The following is an 18,690-nucleotide window of genomic DNA, read 5'->3' on the forward strand; positions in this document are numbered from 1 at the left end:
CTTAGGTCGTGTGGTTTACTTGTTTATATTATTTTGCTTTGTTTATATTAGGACTGTTAGAACCAAAACCCCACTATTACTTGGCTTGACTTGCTTGACTCTGATTGCATCCTATCTGCTAGCATAACAACCATTTGGATTGATAACCCTTTGTACTACAACTGCATAGGGAATTGATACCCTTGGTGAAAACTAGTCTATCACTGCATCAACACACATCCCAAGTAAACTCTGGAATTATCTGTATAAACCACTTAGGTCTCACTCTGCTCTAGCAATGCCATTGGCGTAGTCGTCAGCATCTCTTTCTCGCTTAGGAAACTCTACTCCCACTCCCATATCCTTCCCTATCAACTTATTCATCGGTCATGTCTTGCTCGCAAACCTCTTCACAAACGTTCTGTTTAACCTACCAGACCAAGGAAACTCTTGATCTCGGTCGCATTCTATGGTCTATGCCAATTCCTCATGGCCTGAATCTTCTCTAGATCCACTGATACTCCCTTTGCAGACACAATGTGACCAAGAAATCCCATCCCCCTGATGTTCATATATTTTACCTTGTTTTCCCTTAGTATATTCACATCTTTTGCATATTTTGCTATCCATTTTAACCATTATTGCATAGCTTTAGGACCAATCATGCATTAGAGTTTAGTTGCATTGTATTTGCATATTTTCATGCATAAACAGGTGATTTTGGCGCTTAAGGAGCATGGAAGCAATGCTGAGGAGAAGTGAAGCAATCATGAGGAGAAAGCAAAGGAGTTAAGGCTGAAACAACAAGGTCCGGAGTCCAACTCGACCGCACTCGACTAGACACTCGACCGTGTGCTGAGGAGGACTCGACCGAGTGGAGATTGCACGAGAGAAGCCAGCTCGACCTGCCACTCGACCGAGCACAGGTCGAGTTGACCGAGCCGTTGACTATTTTGTCTTTTAGTATTTTTAGGGCTTCCACCTCCTCTCCTATATAAAGCCTTGTACCTGCAGCCACCAGAGTGTGCAACCTTTTAGAGAGTCAGAAACCTAGTTTTTACTTTTTAAGGAATTATTCCCTTTGTCTTTTGATATTTTTAGATTTTGTACCTTTTTTAAGAAAACTCTTAGATTCTTCAATATTGTTGGTTCCATAACTTTAATTATATTAAGAATTTGGGTTTGATTCCTTTTGCAACATTGTAGATCTTGTTCTTATCTTTCATTTGATGCAAGTTTCGAGATTTTCTGGGTTTATGACTTTGATGTTCATCATGAGTTCATATGAGTAGTTCTTTAGGATCTTGAGGATGGGTTAGGCTGGATTGATCTTGTGGTTTGTGTGATTTGGTCAAGCTTGATTGTTGTAGATCTCTTCTAGGCTAGATGTTCTTAATGCTGATCCTGAACTGAGAGGTTAGGGTTTGATTTCAAGCATCTTAGCATCACACCAATGTTTAAGAAGCATAGATAAGGCTAGATCTAGAGCTTACCATTAGGCTTGCTAAGAGATTAGAGGTCTTGTTTGGTTTGAGATGTATTGCTTAATGCCTGCTTGTGTAGATTCTTTACTGTGTGAGAACAAGTCTAGAATTGCATAGGTTTGATTGTTTCTTGCCATGAGAGTGGAAGAAACTTGTCTTAGATTTATATGTCTAGAGATTAGCTCAAAGTTTGCTTGAGATTTGTTGACCAAGTTAGATAACCACAATGATTAGTTCAGCCCATGAATCCCTCCTCAAGGCCTTCTTTGTTTATTGATTTTGAAGTCTTAATCATGTTGCTTGCTTGTTGTTTGATTTGTATTTGCATTGCTCTGTTTTTATTGTGTTGCTCTGTTTCCCGGATTAATCCAGCTCGACCCTGTACTCGACCTACACTCGGTCGAGTGCTTGCTCGAGTTCATCCCCAGAACTCCTGTTTATGATTTGTGATTGTCCTATTTCTTTCCTATTTGCATTTCTGTTGCATTCATTTAGTTTTCAGTTCATTACCTGTCTTGCATTAGTTCATTAGTAGTAGTTTCTATTTCTGTTCTAGTATCATTACTGTTGCAATCATTCAGTAGTTCTTGTAGTTTACTTTCTGCATCTTTACATTTTCATCTTAGGATTGTTAGTGACAAGCAATCTTTACATTTGTCTTAACTTAGATTCATATGCACATCTTAATTGTTCACAAACACTCATTTAGGATTGATACCTCTTATACTGTAACAGCATAAGGGGAATTGAAACACCCATCCATCCATCCATTCATATCTCACCATTGCATACATTCATCATCATCATTCACCACATACAAAACCTTGTTTCTCCCCCTCTGTCAAAAACTGCTCAATTACTAAGAAACCCGCAGCATATGGTACATGAACTAAAACCCCATCTTTATTAAAGTCATACATGATAGTCTCAAAGCTTCGAATGAGACTTCATATCCGCAACGCAGGAACGCACTTGCTCAATTTAGCGAACAGTTTCAGCTCCTGCAGCTTCCCCAACACTATTCTCAATTATACTGCATGCTCCTCAAAACTCTTAAAGTACACCAGAATATCGTCAATGAAGATGATAACAGACACATCCAAAAAACATGTGGAACCCATTGTTCATCAACCTCATGAACGCTACTGGTGAGTTAGTCAACCCAAATCATCACTCTCTGCACCTTCATGGCAACCACCGACCTCTACCACAAGTAGGCATCATCTGCCAGGTAGTGGATCCCTATGTCCATCTGATACTCCTCAGGACATCTGAGAGACTTGAAGTTGCGTTCCAGCCTCGTATTCCATGCATCAACCACATTAGGGTCGGTACCACCCAAAAAGTACCCCATACTGATCCTACACATCTCCTTTAGCATGCTGACATAATGAGAATAATCTCCTTCACCAGCACCAACTGGCTGTTACACCTTGCCGCCACAAGCGGCACCACCGGAGCCTGCACCGGTACGACTCTCGGCAACCGCTCCAACATCCGCGCCAGCAAGTCCGCAACGGTAGCAGGTCAACCAGGGGCTCTATGAACTGCGACCCCCACTTGGAACCCCAATATCTCTGGTAAATCCAACATAGAAACCATACACTGACCAGCACCTACGGCCCCATCGGTACCACTACCGGCCACACTCACTGACCCCTCCTGGAATGCCTGCGACCTACCTACACCCTCTGCCGTCATAATCTGATCCACAGTTTCACTAACAACTGGGCCTTTGCCTCTACCATGACCACGTTCGCATCCACCACCACATATTCTTCCATGACCACGACCAGCAGTAGCTCCACATCTAACCATTTGCACTACCAAGACAGAAGGCTAAGCACACAATTCAAACCACAAACACAAACACACAACTTACCATGAAATCTCATTAAAAGCTCGAAGAGGATATTCTAGGATCCTATGCCACACACAATCGACTAACTCACATAATCTCTCAAAGGCATCAAATCTGAAACATCAACAACGGAAACACAATGAATCCATACCTAAAACCGTAAGAGCTCTGATACCAAACAAAAACGACCCGGCCCATTTGTTTCTAATATAATATTTAACTGGTGATCCCATACTCACTAACATCGTAACAACATTCACATCAAACAGCGAAAATAACCAACATTAAACCAACAATTATCTAATAAAAATTTAAATAACCAATAATAAATCAACCAACAATGTCATGAAGCAAAAAACCAGCAACCTAGCAACATTCTAATGACTCAAATCTAGCAATCTAAAAGAGACCAGACAACACGTCAACGAGCCACTAGAACATCCTCATCTTCATTGCCTTGATTCCACGATCACACTTTGTCATTACCTGCACCGCAAACAACAATTGAGATGCATGAGTATTGTCATAAACACTCAGTGAGGCAATCCTCCCATCTACTAGGCTATAAACAAAAGCAATTGAGAATTCAATGTTCAACAAACAACCAACAATACAATCAAACCAGAAAAACAAGTATCAACGGTCTGCTGAAGGTTGGTGTCGACCGAATCCCGCTTGGTGTCGATCGACACTGCCACCTGGCTAAGGTGTTTGTCGATCGACACCCTCCCTCCTGGTGTCAATCGACACCTACTCGACATTTCTCAAAAATTCTAGCTTTGTCGACTGACACCTCCACATGAGTGTTTGACACAAATGGATATTAGTTAGATTTATTCTACACGGGTTGTTACCTAGATTTCTTTATAAATATCCTACAAATTTACAGACATTTTAATCTAGAAACACTTTTTGAACCTCACCTTTATTTGATATTTAAGGATAATTGTTTACAGATAAAGGTATAACCTCACCTTTATTTGATTTTTTTTTTTTTTGGTTTTATAATAGGGAAAATCCCATAAAAAAAACACCAGGGTGGCAGTGACTTCCAGTTTAAACCTCCAAACTATTATACTCCCAGCTAAAACCACCAAAGTATCAAATTTATTAAATCAAACCTTCAATGTGGCATCCGGGTTCGCCGGTCCACATATATCATCGGAACAGTTAACTCCGTTAACGGAATAGTTCACCCCGTCATCTGAACAATAACTCCATTCGTTTAATAACCCACATGTGATTTTTAATATATTTTTCTACTAATAAAAACAATTAAAACAAAAATAAAACAAAAAATGCCCAAAATCAAATTGATTTCGGGGTTAGGGTTAGTAAAAAAAGGACTTACACATTGTCTTTTTGTAGTGACTCGGAAGCATTTTGTATGAACATGGTCTATGTTTTATGGAATGATTTATTTTTATTTGATTGTTTTATTTTGACTTCTTTTTCCTTTGTAATGTTTTTACCTTTTTATAATTAATTATGACGTTTAAAATCCTAATAGAACGAACGGAGTTATTGTTTAATTGACGGAGTCAACTATTATGTTAACGAAGTTAACTGTTCCGGTGATAAATATGGACCCACGAACACGAATGCCACATTGAAAGTTTGATTTAATAAATTTGACACTTTAATGCTTTTAGTTAAGAGTATAATAGTTTAGAGGTTTAAACTGGAAGTTATTGTCATCTTGATGGTTTTTTTATGGAATTTTCCCTTTTATAATATATGAAATAAAGACATAGAGAATACATCAATACAAATTATGTATTCTCTTGTAAAATATAATGGGAATAGATCTAGAATAGCTTTCTTTTAATTCATAGAGCATGGTTACATTATTATAAATTGACCATGTTCTTTTTTCTCTTTCTCTATATAGTTTTTAGGAACTGGTGGAGGTGAAGGTGGACCACGACATCTATGTGACTTATCACATCCTCGTTGGTACGGATTCGCCGGTTGATCGGGTGGACATTTGCCATGATCACATCCTGGTGGGCGATCGCCACGTCCTATCGCTGGATAGCCAATTACTTTCGCAGCTGCTACGTCTAGGTTACTTATACCAACAAATGCTATGAACATCGCCACGAGCATGAACCTCTTTGTTCCTTTCAAAATGCTCATGATGAGTTGTGCTTTTTTTTTTTCTTATGTCTAAAGATGTGTTATGTGTATTTGTGTATTGAATAGCTAAAAGTTGTTTTCTGAGTGATAGAAAGAGTTTCACGTTGTGATATTTATAGTGAATAAAAAATTTGAAAGACAAATCCACACATATTAAAATAGTGATACAATAATAGGAAAGAAATAAAGGGAATTTAATTTGTTGGTCTATTTTTTATTATTTTTGTTTCTTATGACTGTTTAGTATGAAAGAAATTAGGCCCTGACTGTTTAGTAGTTTTTGGCTAGATTTTGGTTTTTGCTTTTCTAAGAACCAGTTTTACAGCCTTTCAAGATTTTACAAAATTGGTTTTGAAAGATTTAATACCTTTTCAAGATTAAATACAGCTTTGAATTGCCTTTCAAGATTTTACAAAATCTAGTTTTTGAAAGATTTAATACATTTTCAAAGAAAAACCAAAAACCCTCTTCTATTTCTTTCTCATTTTCTTCTCAACGTTGATTCTTTTCCTTTCATTTTTAAAGTTTTCATCTTTTCAACAGAAACCAAAAACAAAATACTAAAACCTAAAACCCAAAAGCTAAAAACCAATTTCAAAAATCATTCCGTTCATGGCCTTAATTTATATCAATCTTCAAATCCATTGTGTCGTGAGATTATTAGTTGCTCTATTTTTATTTTACTTAGAAAGAGATCAAAGAAGGAATAATATATATATATATATATATATATATATATATATATATAAACTTGATAGGTAGAATATAACCGGTAGTTTACTTCTATATCCGTACTATATTAGGTCTCTACTGCGTGGAGGTGGAAAAGAAAATACAAATTTTGTTATAGTTATCTGCAAAATTGGTGATGAGGTGTCATATTAGTTTGTTGACTCTACTAACGACTACGCATTGTCATGAAATTATTTGTTGGTATACTAAAACAATGGTTATATTACTATCTATTTTTAAAAAAATATATAGTTATAATCAAAAGAGTTAGAAAAATATTGTCACTAGCTAATGTCTATTAGAGATAAAAATATCAAAACTGCTCTCAAATATAAAGATGTAGCAAAGTATTGTAATTTGTGAAAAACCATATCCTTTAATAAAAGTATTATATCAAACCAAAAAAACTGCGTGTCATTTAGAGAAACAATGCATTTTTAATATTAAAATTAGATAATGATCTGCGCTGGTAGTGCGGAGAATAATTTTTTGTTTTGTTATATGTTTTTATTTGTTCAGATTATAATTATGTTTTATTATTTATTTACATGTTATATAATATAATATTATATAGTGAGTTTTGAGTCATATTAAACTACTAATAGATAAGCTTGGAAACTAATATCGTTACCCGTATTCAATCTGTTATTCGTCTTGTATCTGTCCCGAGAAAGGGTACCCGCAGTTTTAGGATTGAGTGAAGAATATTATAATTATATTATTTGTGATTAAGGATCGAGTATCAGGTACTAATTTAATTTTTGATAGCCGTGCCGTTACCCAACTCATTACCCGTTTTGTTATCCGATCCGTAAATACTCGTTAATATTTTGTAGTATTATCATTTATTAATATATATATATATATATATATTCTAGAATAAAAGTTAAAGCCTAAGTTCAACTTAACTTTATTTTTAATAAAAAATGATTGTTATTTGTACATTTTGTTATTTATATATGAGTGATATGTGCTGCAGTGCAGGAAAATAATTTTTTGTTTTATTTTTATAAAATTATTTTAATTACATTCTTATGTACTATAATTATTTGGCATATTATATAAAATAGTATTTTTTGAGTCATATTTTATCAATACAATAAAAGTACAATGTTTTTTTCTCCAGGGCTTGACACTTCAGTCTTTAACTTTCAACCTGGTATTGATACATCAGTTAAAACTATTAGCCAATAAAATTATAACAAATAATTCAGATCAGCTTTTTTTTTTGCCAATTCACATAATTATCTCGATTTGTTGTTCTTCCCCGTTTGAGCGATGTGTTTAGCTTTCAATTTTTTGATCCGCCAAACGCACTTGTGAACCTCAAACTCGTATATTGAAGGGAGGATTGAGATAGCAGAGTTGAGAGACGCATCGTTGAGGATTGATTCAGGCATTTGGTTCTTGATGAAACGTTTTGGAGGCTGCTTTGGTCGTGTGCTCTTGTCGTTGTTTACATCAGAAAGCTCCATACTTTGGCCTGATACGTAAGAGAAAAGAGATTCATAAAAGTTAGGACTTTTTTTTTTTGAGAAATTTCTTTAAATACCACAAAAAAAGTTTTTTTCCAAAAATATCATATTTAGTTTTTTCCAAAAATACCACAAAGATTTTTTTTCCAAAATTACGACAAACACAAAAAAAATTGAATTTTAAAGATGCAGAATTATTTTTTTATGTTTGGGTTGACAAATTTAGTTTTAGGGTATAATTTTTAGGGGTAGGGTTTAGTATTTATAATTTAGGAATTAGTTTTTAGTATTAGAACTTTAGTTCAATTATGTGGTATTTTTGGAAAAAAATACATTTTAGTGATACTTTTGAAAAAAAACTAAATTGTGGAATTTTTGGAATAAAAACCTATTTTAGTGGTATTTATGACAATTTCCCTTTTTTCTTCATATATATGTCCACAGCTTAGGTTAAACAAAAATTTGATTCCTTTACTAATCTAATCGAAGGGGAAAAAAGTTAGCTCTTTGAATCAGTATAGGTTGAAATCAAACACAAACCTTGACAAAGAAGATGAAGAAAATCGAGTAGGTTCTGATTTTGCTCGATCCAGAGAGAAGAGAGCGCGGCGGAGAGAGAGACCATCAGACCAAACAAGTCAATATAATGAAAGGGTTTAGGGTCTAACCTGTGTTATAAACCAAATTCACTTTATTTTATATTCTAACCGGTTCCAGTTATCTACAATTTAAACTATGTAGTTTGGTTTTTTTGTGTGTGTGTGGCTAATGTTGCAAATTAGAGACAACATTATTTGGGGAAAGAAGACAAGTCACTATAACTTAAATGTGTTGTTGTTGTTGTATGTGAACGAAATGCATAGACACATCATACATATGTCATTGTCAACAACTTAACATTGACAAATTATATGATTAAAGAGTCAAGATGGACAAATTTGATATTTTACATATAAATGAGTCTATAATAGTATTATTAATTCGTGTTTAAGGTTTTATTTTACTCATCGATACAATAAAACTATGATATATTGCTCTGCTTTTCTGACACATCAGCCTTAACATTGAAGCTGATGTTGATATCTCAGAAAAAATCAGTAGTCTATCAAATTAAAATAATTAATACATGTCTGCATTGTAGGGAATTTGGGCTTGAAGTGTTTTGGTAATGAGAAGTGTTAATATGCCCCATGATTGATCAAAGCCCAAATAAAGAAGTGTGTTGTGTTAGTCATAATAGCTTCTATTTTGCTCTCTAACACATATACAAATTTTGGAGTGAGATTTACGGCTAAAATTATAGCTATAGGAAAATTTTTCTAAAGATAATAGTAATTAAAAGAGTTGTTGGGCGTTCTGGATCCTGTCAAGGTAATTTGCTTAATCACCATTAATTTTTTCAATAAAAAATACAAATTTGAAGTAAAAGTAAAGTTTTATGGAGAGGTAGGGTGTTTTTTTTTACAACATAATTATTTTTGTTATAACATATTTTATTTTTAAACTTATTTGGTTGTTTATATAATCATTTTCCAGTTATTACGTTATCAATATGATTATGACGGAAAGAAAACATTTTTTTTCAAAAATCTCTATACAAAACAAATAACTCAAACCAACATATATATTTTATAAGGGAAAATTAAGCTAATAATTTATTTAAATCTTTATAATGATAAATATATATTAATTCAGTTATTTACAATATTAACTATTAACTAAAATAAAAGTAAAATATGTAATTTGTGACAGAAATTAGTTGACTGATATTTGGTCTTCTTTATGGATCAGACTTAAAACATTGTTTAGAATAATAAAATAAGATTTTGTTGTTTACTAAAATAAAAAAAATTTTCACTAAAAGAAGAAAAAAGAAAAAAAATTCATAATCTTGTGTTTTTGCTAAAAGGATGTCATTTAAGTGGTTACCTTATAAATATTAAAATGCATAAAGTATACAATAAATTTGAGCAAAATCAAATACTAAATTCCAATTTTTACTAGATTTTTAAATGCTCAATCTTATTTCTCTTAAACTACAATTAATTATTAAAAATAGTCTGCATACCAACAAGTTCCAAACAAATTAAGAAAAAATTACAAACAACATACAAAAAATACAACAAAATAGTAATAAAAAAGGAAAAAAAAATCAACCTGCAGCGTAGCGCGAGTACTATCCTAAGTTGAATCTCCTTACCAAAAAAAAAAATCCTAAGTTGAATCTGAGATCGCAAGGTTATGCTCCTTTCAAGTCTCGTTCTCTCTCTACTTAAAAGTGTTGTTTGCTCTTAATTATAAAACTTTGTAGTCATTCGATAACAAATCAAATTAATGGTTATGGTTTACTAGTTAAATAACTATATTTAGGACAGAAGTTGACTGTCAGGAGAAAAACAATTTTAAAAAAAGTCACTAACATGACCAGTAATCTAGCTCAAAGTACTATATAATTACATAGCATCAAAGAAAAAGAAAAATGAAAGCAAATTTAGATACAGAATGTGAACCAAATAATACGTTCTCTCGCTATGCAATAAGAGACTTCGAATCTCATAACAACTATTACACTCCGAATTTGTCATGTTGCTTCTTGTTTCTCTAAAGCTTGAGGGCTTGAAGTTGTTTGGTATAAGCAGTTCCTTGTTCTATCTAGCTGATGATGGTGTGACTATTACTTGTTTAGATCCTCTGCTCTGCTGAGGTGACTGATATTATAATTTAGTTTGACCCGGAGTGATTCTTCTGTTCTGTTGTCAACTTGTCATATTGTGTTAATGTAAACTAGTGAACTGATAAAATCAGTGGGATTTAAGGATTTAGAATTAGCTGATTACGTTTAACCAAACCGGTTATATACTAAACCAGTTACTAATCGGAGCCTAACCTTTTTGTAAGAAACAAAATATATTGAGAAGAAATAGCAACACTTATTAAATCAAGATTACTTATAGTTTTAAATTATAATATGTAAATCTAGTTTTTAATTATAGTATGTAAATCTAAATTACTAACCTTTAAAATTGAATGATTTCTTTAATTAATAATTTGTTTTCTTAATAAAGTGGGGGTGAATAAAAGAGGTTCACCCCTAGGGGTGAACCCAAGAATTGTCCATTTTTAAATGCATTGTGTCCGTCCTAATGTAAAAGATTTGATGCTGTGTTTTCCTCAAAGAAGGAAGGATATGTGAATTGACAAGCACAAATATACCGATCGATTTATTTAAAAACTAAACTACTAAATATATAGATGCCGAAATATATAGTTCAGTGAGAGATATCCTAAAATAGCACTAAACAAGTTTTATGGATATAAAAAAGATGGCTAGCTACACGAAGTACTGGAAAATATATGGTCACACATGCCAAATATAATATTGTATACTTATTACACAAAGTATATGTATTACATGACCACATGAATGAACTATATGACGTTATGCGGTCAACATCATAGACATATAATCCAGTACACTGGTCAACTGACTCCGGCGAAGATCGACGTTGACTCCGGTGTTGACCAACACTTAAAAAAAATTTTAAATTAAAAAAATATATATTATAGTAAATCATTTATGGGTTTCATGATTAAAAGACATTTTCTATTCAATATCCAAATATTTTTCATATATCTCTAATATATATTCATTCTTATAATTAGTTACTTTTTATTTTTCAAGCTAAAGTAAATAAAAATCATTTATAATTATTTTCAAGATATGAAAATTCATTTATAATAACCTTCAAGATATAAAATCATTTATAATTATTTTCAAGATATTAAAATCAACAAAATCAAATTCAACTACTTTTATTAGAAAATAATATGCAAAAGATTGAGTATATGACTCTTTACTCTAAATTTTGCATGGTAAATGTTATACAAAATTTTAGACACTCTTTACTTTAAAATTTACATACTCAAAATAACATATAAACAACAACAAAAAAATTCACAATATTTATTTTTAACATATGAACATTTTCATTTTTACCCTCTTTTACACATTTACAATATGTTAAATTAACTTCTAAATTTTTTAAGGTTTGGATTCTCTATTTTACATTTAAGATATATTTAGGAAATATATAAAAAAAATATTTAGATATTGAATAGAATATTTTTTAATTAATAAAAACCATAAATTATTTAATATAATAATTTCTTATTTTTTATTTTTTATTTTAGATTTTTTTTTGGTCAACACCGGAGTCAACACTGGTCTTCACCGGAATTAATCAATCAGTGTACCAGATTGTATGTCTATGGTGTTGAACACATGATGTCATATAGTTCATGCATGTGCCCATGTAATACATATACTTTGTGTAGTTGAGTATACAATAATATACTTGATATGTGTGACCATGTATTCACCTATACTTCATGTAGCTAGCCATCTTTTTTCCATAATTATAGCATACACACTCAACAAAGGTTTTTAAATAATACTACATGATTGTAATATTTTTAAATTAAAAACAAAAATTTAAAGTTTTTGTTCTATATTTTATATTTAGAGAATTAGAGTATAGTTCTAAGGGATATGGTTTAGTATATACTCCATCCATTTTTTTTCTTTTTGTTTTAGGTTTCTCACACAAACTAAGAGAACTATCAAATTTTCTGTTTTATCATTTATTAATATATTTTTTAATTTTTTTTATTGGTCGAAACACTAAAACAGCAAGGATAAATTTAAAATATTCACCAAATATTTGCATTCAAAATCTAAAACGGCAACGATTATAAAACAAAATTTAAGTTCTAAAACGACAACTAAATTAAAACAAATAGAGAGTTTTATGATTTTATTTCGAAAATTTAATTTTGAAACATATTGCTATTTTAGAAGTTTAGATATAAAATTGTGTTATTTGTGAAAATTGATATTGTTGCAAGTTTAGAGAAAATCTTGGTGTTAACTATGTAAATAAGTATAACTTAAAGGTGGAACATCAAATGTACTCCAAAAATATTAGTATAAATAGAAGGATATGTAATATATCATTTGCTTGCTTTACATATACAAATTGACATTCTGCAACAATAAGCACATTTTGAATATTATGTCAGTAGAATAATTCTGTTCCATATTCTAAGTTCCTCGTTGTTTACTTCATATCCGGAAACAAGTAACTTGGTGTTTCTTCCATACCAAAAGTCTGAGTCACTCTTTTGTACACTGAAAACACGAAACATTGTAAGAGACTGACCAAAATAAATCCCATATTATTCTCATATGTCTTGTCTTCTTGTTTTTATCGTTTAACTTCTAATCTTCTTTATTTTTACAAATCTCTTTTTTTTTTCTTTTTTTTTCCTCTTACTCAGAAGCTTACATTCTGTTTTCCGCTCAAGAATGTTTCAATGGATTCTGTAAACCCAATAGTACATATTATTTTAACAGTCGTCCAAGACTCTCTTCACTTGCCTCTAATGTTACAATACACAACGGATTCTTCAATTCCTCAAAAGGTCAAAATCCCAACGATATTTTCATCATTGCCATGTGCATGCTGCATGCATCCCCTAGAACTAAAGCAGAGACATGTTCACCTTGAATCAAAGACGCATAATTTGGCTTTTCTGAGCTTTCTTAAACAAACATAAGCTTATACATGGCTAAATAGTTGTATGGTTTGTTATTTAACATTTCCTTCTCTGGATCACTTGTTATGGAGCCATCTGAAACGATGTACACTACCAGAGTTATTGGATATATTTTAAACTGATATCTGCTCCTATAATTGTCCTCAAACCACTTGACGTGAGTCGTTGTCACAACTACTCCAACTGGTACACCGATGGCGATGATTAGAGCTTTGGACTTCAGATAGTTTCACACAAAGAACCCAAATATTGAATCTCTTAAAAGGTAAAAGCTTTTGAAACAGGTAGAAAGGAGGAAGTGAGCTAGAAAGAGAACTGACCATGGTCCTGGATGAGTTGAAGTAATTAATGTCATTATCAAACATCGTCGTTTTGGGACATCCATATTCCATAATATAAGCAAAAAAGGTTTTGAGTTGAAGCCATGAAGCTTGTGAGAGAAGACAAAAGGAAGAGCAAGAAGAAAGCATGTAACAACACCCAGACATGGTTTTGAGAAGAATGATGATATCTACTCAAATTTAACACTATAACGAAAAGGAGAAATGTCATAATATCTCTCTCTCTCAAAATGACTTTTAACTGCTAAGAAGATAAGTCAAAGACAGAAATTGTTTAGTCTTTCAATAATACGAAACAAAACGGAATCCAAGTGTTGATCTATTTTCATTTTTTTTCGTGGTATATCTATAAAGAACTGGCATAAGAAAGAGCAAACGTGATCTGAGGTTCCAATCATCTTCAAGCTGATTGGGTACTTGCAACGCGACTTACACCCCAAGCAAAATGGACGAGATATACTATTATTGAGCACCACCTCATATGATATGTTCAAATACTTTATTGTGCTTCTTGGCATGAGCCTTGGAAGGTTTCCCAGCATGCAATGTGTATGCAAACTAGCTCGGTGATCTTTACACGTGTAGAACCATTCTTTTGGATTCGTTTCTGCCTCACATATGTCACACCAGTATTTGCCACTTGCCTCTTCGCCATAGCATAGTGAGAGAGGATGATCGTCTACTTTATGTTTGACCACCTCGGGGAAAGTAGCGCAACGGAAGCATAAGACAAATCCACAACCACTTTCAATGCACGTAAGCTGAGAAAATGACCCGCTGTTGTTGCAACCACTGCATTTTTTTTCTCCTAGTGGTGGAATGTAGTATAAAGGATGATGGGGATGGCTTGGATGGACAAACGGCTCTGAAACTGAACTTCACAGAACATCTAACTTCTTATCCCCAGATTGGTACATGAAACCATTGGATATTCTACGACAACCATGACACCAAAAAATATTGGCCACACTTGTAACTAAAGTAAGCTGGTCATTGTGTAACGCATGCCATTTCTTTCTAGGAGACTTGACGCATTTTTGGTGAAGGGTGAAATCACAATCGATACAACCATAGAAGGCTTGGAGACAAATGGGATGGGTGCAAGCGCTGCACTGCTTGCTTTCCTGGCAGAGAAGACCATTAACGTGAAATCTTAGGTATTTGTGGCTGAAATGTTGTATTGTGTTGTCATCTATTACCACATATGGCTCGATATCTTCTGTCTCTTCAGGAACTCCTTCGAGTTCTTTCCCGTTCCACACGTCATTTCTGGTAGCACACTTCAAATGAACGACATATTGAGGACACCTCTGACAAGAATAACCGCCCCAAGTCCGGTCCACCTTGTGGCGACAAATTCCACATGCAGAATTGACAACACCAAGAACAGAAGAGAAACACGGTGATCATGCCGATGAATGTTTATGAGGCGTGGAAGGGCAAGAAACTCTTGATGTATAATGAAATCACATTGAACACATATGTAAGGGCTTCGATCTCCACTCAATTCGCAAGCGTTACATGTAAAAGAATCGAGTCTTGGGCGAAAGATGAGTTGGTGACGATGAACCTTCAAATCCATAACAGATTGTGGTGGTGGCTTTAAAATACAACGCATATCCAAGGTGAAGTTGCATGCAGAACAATGATAAAACAATTTATCAAGGTAAATCTTTCTTGCGCGGAGACGACATTTTCCATCAGAATATTCCGGTGGTTGACCTCTATGGAGCTTAAGAGGGTGTAAAGGGTGGTAAGAGTTGTTTACCTCTGACAGGTAGTTTGCCTCTGACAGGTAGTTTGCCTCCGGAGGGTTCCATACGCAATCTACATGGAAGGATAAATCACACTCATGGCATTTGTAAAGAAACGCACATTTAGCATCCTTGTCGAAATCGGACAGCTTCTTGATAAGGGTGAGCTTGTGGTGATGCGTCTCGGAAAAGTCAATAACCTCTGGTGGTGGGTATTGGGCACAGTATAGATCCACGTCGAAGTCACATATCTCACAACGATAGAATTATATGCTTGCCACATAAATCGCAGCCATGATATCTGCCTTTTCGAAGCTGAAGAGTGTGAACAGAGTGAGATGGGTGCTCCATATATTCAGAGGATTCGCCACATTTCTTGTGAACAAAGAAATCACAGCTTTTGCAGTAATAGTCATCACTTAAAGAGTCCAAGCGTCCACAACAATCACCTGCCCGCAGATCATTCCAAGGCATCATAAGATGCTCGTGGATCAACTGTAACCACACTCCCTCAGATTCCATGGTCGTATAGTACTACAAGAATTAAGAAGAAGAATGAAAAGTTGAATCTGAGATTTCAAAGGAACAAGGGACTCGAGGAAAACTCTTTATGCTTCTTTCAAGTATCTTATAAAACTGTTTATCCACCCAATAACAATTATATTAATTTTAAGGTAATGACTTAAATAACTAAATTAAGGACAGAAATTGAGTATACCTATGTGGAGAAAATTAAAACAATTTTAAAAGGCACTAGCCGTTGATATAAACAAAGAGCCAGTACCCATAACATAATAATATTCATGGGAAAAACTTCCATTGACGATCACTTTATATATCCCTCCCATTCGCATTGTAATCACAAATTCTAGTGAACATAAAGAGCCCCTCCTCAAGTTATCACTTCTATGATTTTGTACCGTATCAGCCCAATATAGATGTACGTTTTCATTGCAATGTCTGCATGATCATCCATGTTTTATACCTATTAGCTAATGAAATATAGAATCGTCTCATCTAAGGAATTAAAAATGAAAACAAATTTTTATTGACAAAACAGGAACCAATATCAAATATCAATGGAGGCTTTTGTTGGGCAGAAACGTGTTGATGTATTTGAGACAAAACCCGAGCATTCTAACTAGATTTATCTGCAAAAGCTGTTTGTGATCAAGAACAACCTCGTTTCATGAACAAAATGTCATCTTCTTCAATGATTTCAAAAACCTCTTCACCGCCATATAAACTTATATTGCAGTCAAGAGGTAATAAAAATCATCAGAACAAGATGAAGTGGAGTTAAAGATCAAATGCAACGTGAAGTTCGTGGTGTTAGTGGTATTGGGACGGTCATCGTATGGGTTATAATTTGAGCACAAAATAGAGCAATACACTATGGGCCTTGTGCCACTAACTTGCGTCTCTCTATCTACTTCCCCGCATCTGACTGTATGGTCCACAAACATGGAACGATCGTCGACAAAGACAAAGAGACAGTTACTGAAAAAGATGTTCCAAGGAAATAAAGTTGGGAAAATGACACCAAAACCCACTTTGGTGTTGAGCTGTTTCACAAAAACCCACTTTACACACTCCCTATACTTTTACAAGTTTTTTGTAAGGATACACATATTTTAAACGATTTTGCCCCTTTCCTCTTTCTCTCCTTCTTTTCTCTCTTTTTCTCTTCTTTTTTGTTGTTAACACTTTAAATGGTTATCATAAAACAAATTGTCTATTTATTTATATAAAATATGTTATAATTATATATTTTCTACATTTTAAGATACATATTGCTATATTTTTTTTATGAATTTTTAGATTATAAAATATCTATTTGTCGTTGAACATTTGTTCAATGATAAGTGGATAATCAATTGCAGTATTGTTAATAGATAGTTACTTGTGTTTATTCATACAAAATATACATACATAAATTTGGTTAGATCTTTATCCATAGCATATTATCCATAACACAACATAGACCAAATAAGTACAAAACCCTTTAATTCTAAATTTTAAATCCTAGAACATAAACCCTTGAACCCAAAACCAAAACTATTCACTTTTTAAAAAAAATAAACAAAGTTTAGTGGATAGAAAAACTATGGATATGTCTCCATAGATTTAGAAAGCATATCTAGACCTTAAGATTCATGATTTTCATTCAAGCCCATCCAAAACGTGCAGATACTTAAACAAAAGTTCTCTGTGAACTTGATGCACTTTAAAAGAAACCCATTATATCTCAATGGACAAACATCAATCATTTATTTAGAGTCAAATGAGTTTTTAAGCAGAAGAATAACAGTTGAATGGTGGCTATGGATGTGATCATGTGCATATTTTTTTTGTGGATACCAATGTAGACAGACCAAAGAATCATCATACAACATCCACACAATTAAATCCATAGACACCATGAGCTCCTTGCTTCATGTTTTGTGTTGGTCCAGAAACATATACACTCATAAGTGGTTAATAAACAAAATAAAAATTAACAACATTGATTTATTTAGAACATTGAATATCAATCATGTGGATTAGTAGTTATAGATACTTATCTTATAATATCTTGCTCATTCTTTACATGAGCAGAAATTTGTCCAAGATAAATTAGCCACATAGATTTCTTTTAGCTAAATGTTTTTGTACTATTTTTCAGCTAGAAGTAGGTATATTAGAACTTAGAAGTGTCACTAGAAGCATACTACACAATAAACATGATCATTATTAATCTTAAAGCCTATCCATCAAACTCTGACCACGTGGACAAGCAATCCAGATGAAATTTATTGACAAGTTTGTTGCATGTTCAAACATCACCATAGTTTAGCCACTTAGATGTCTTTTAGCCATATGTTTTTGTACTATTTTTAAGCTAGAAGTAGAGATATTATAACTTAGAAGTGTCACTAGAAGCATACTACACAATAAACATGGTCATTATTAATCTCTAAGCCTATCCACCAAACTCTAACCATGTGGACAAGCAATCCAGATGAAATTTATTGACAAGTTTGTTGCATGTTCAAACATCACCATAGTTTAGGGTTTAGACTTTATATGGTATATAGATTCAATGTCTATGTTTTGAGTTCAAGTTGTATTGTCTAAGGTTCAAGGTGTAGGATTTAGGGGTTAAGGTTAAAAGTTTAGGGTTTAGGTATGTGGATGATGTGTCTATATTTTTAATTCATGGTTTAGGATTTTGGGTTCAAGGTGTATGGTTTAGGGTTTAGGATTTAAGATTTACGGTATAGAGTTTACGTTTTTGGGCTTATATGGATTTAGTGTCTATGTGGTGTT

The 18,690-nt window shown here is 33.3% G+C and overlaps 2 pseudogenes; both read right to left on the reverse strand.

Annotated features, from left to right (window-relative positions):
• Positions 1-5,082: 5,082 nt before the first annotated feature.
• LOC109127648 (protein RALF-like 28 pseudogene) lies at positions 5,083-5,533 on the reverse strand (annotated as a pseudogene).
• A 1,906-nt stretch (positions 5,534-7,439) lies between these two features.
• On the reverse strand, positions 7,440-15,903 carry LOC109126441 (uncharacterized; annotated as a pseudogene).
• Between the last annotated feature and the right edge of the window lie 2,787 nt (positions 15,904-18,690).

Source organism: Camelina sativa, chromosome 2, assembly GCF_030686135.1.
Source record: "Camelina sativa cultivar CO46 ecotype springtype chromosome 2, ASM3068613v1".
In the NCBI taxonomy this organism is placed as follows: domain Eukaryota; kingdom Viridiplantae; phylum Streptophyta; class Magnoliopsida; order Brassicales; family Brassicaceae; genus Camelina; species Camelina sativa.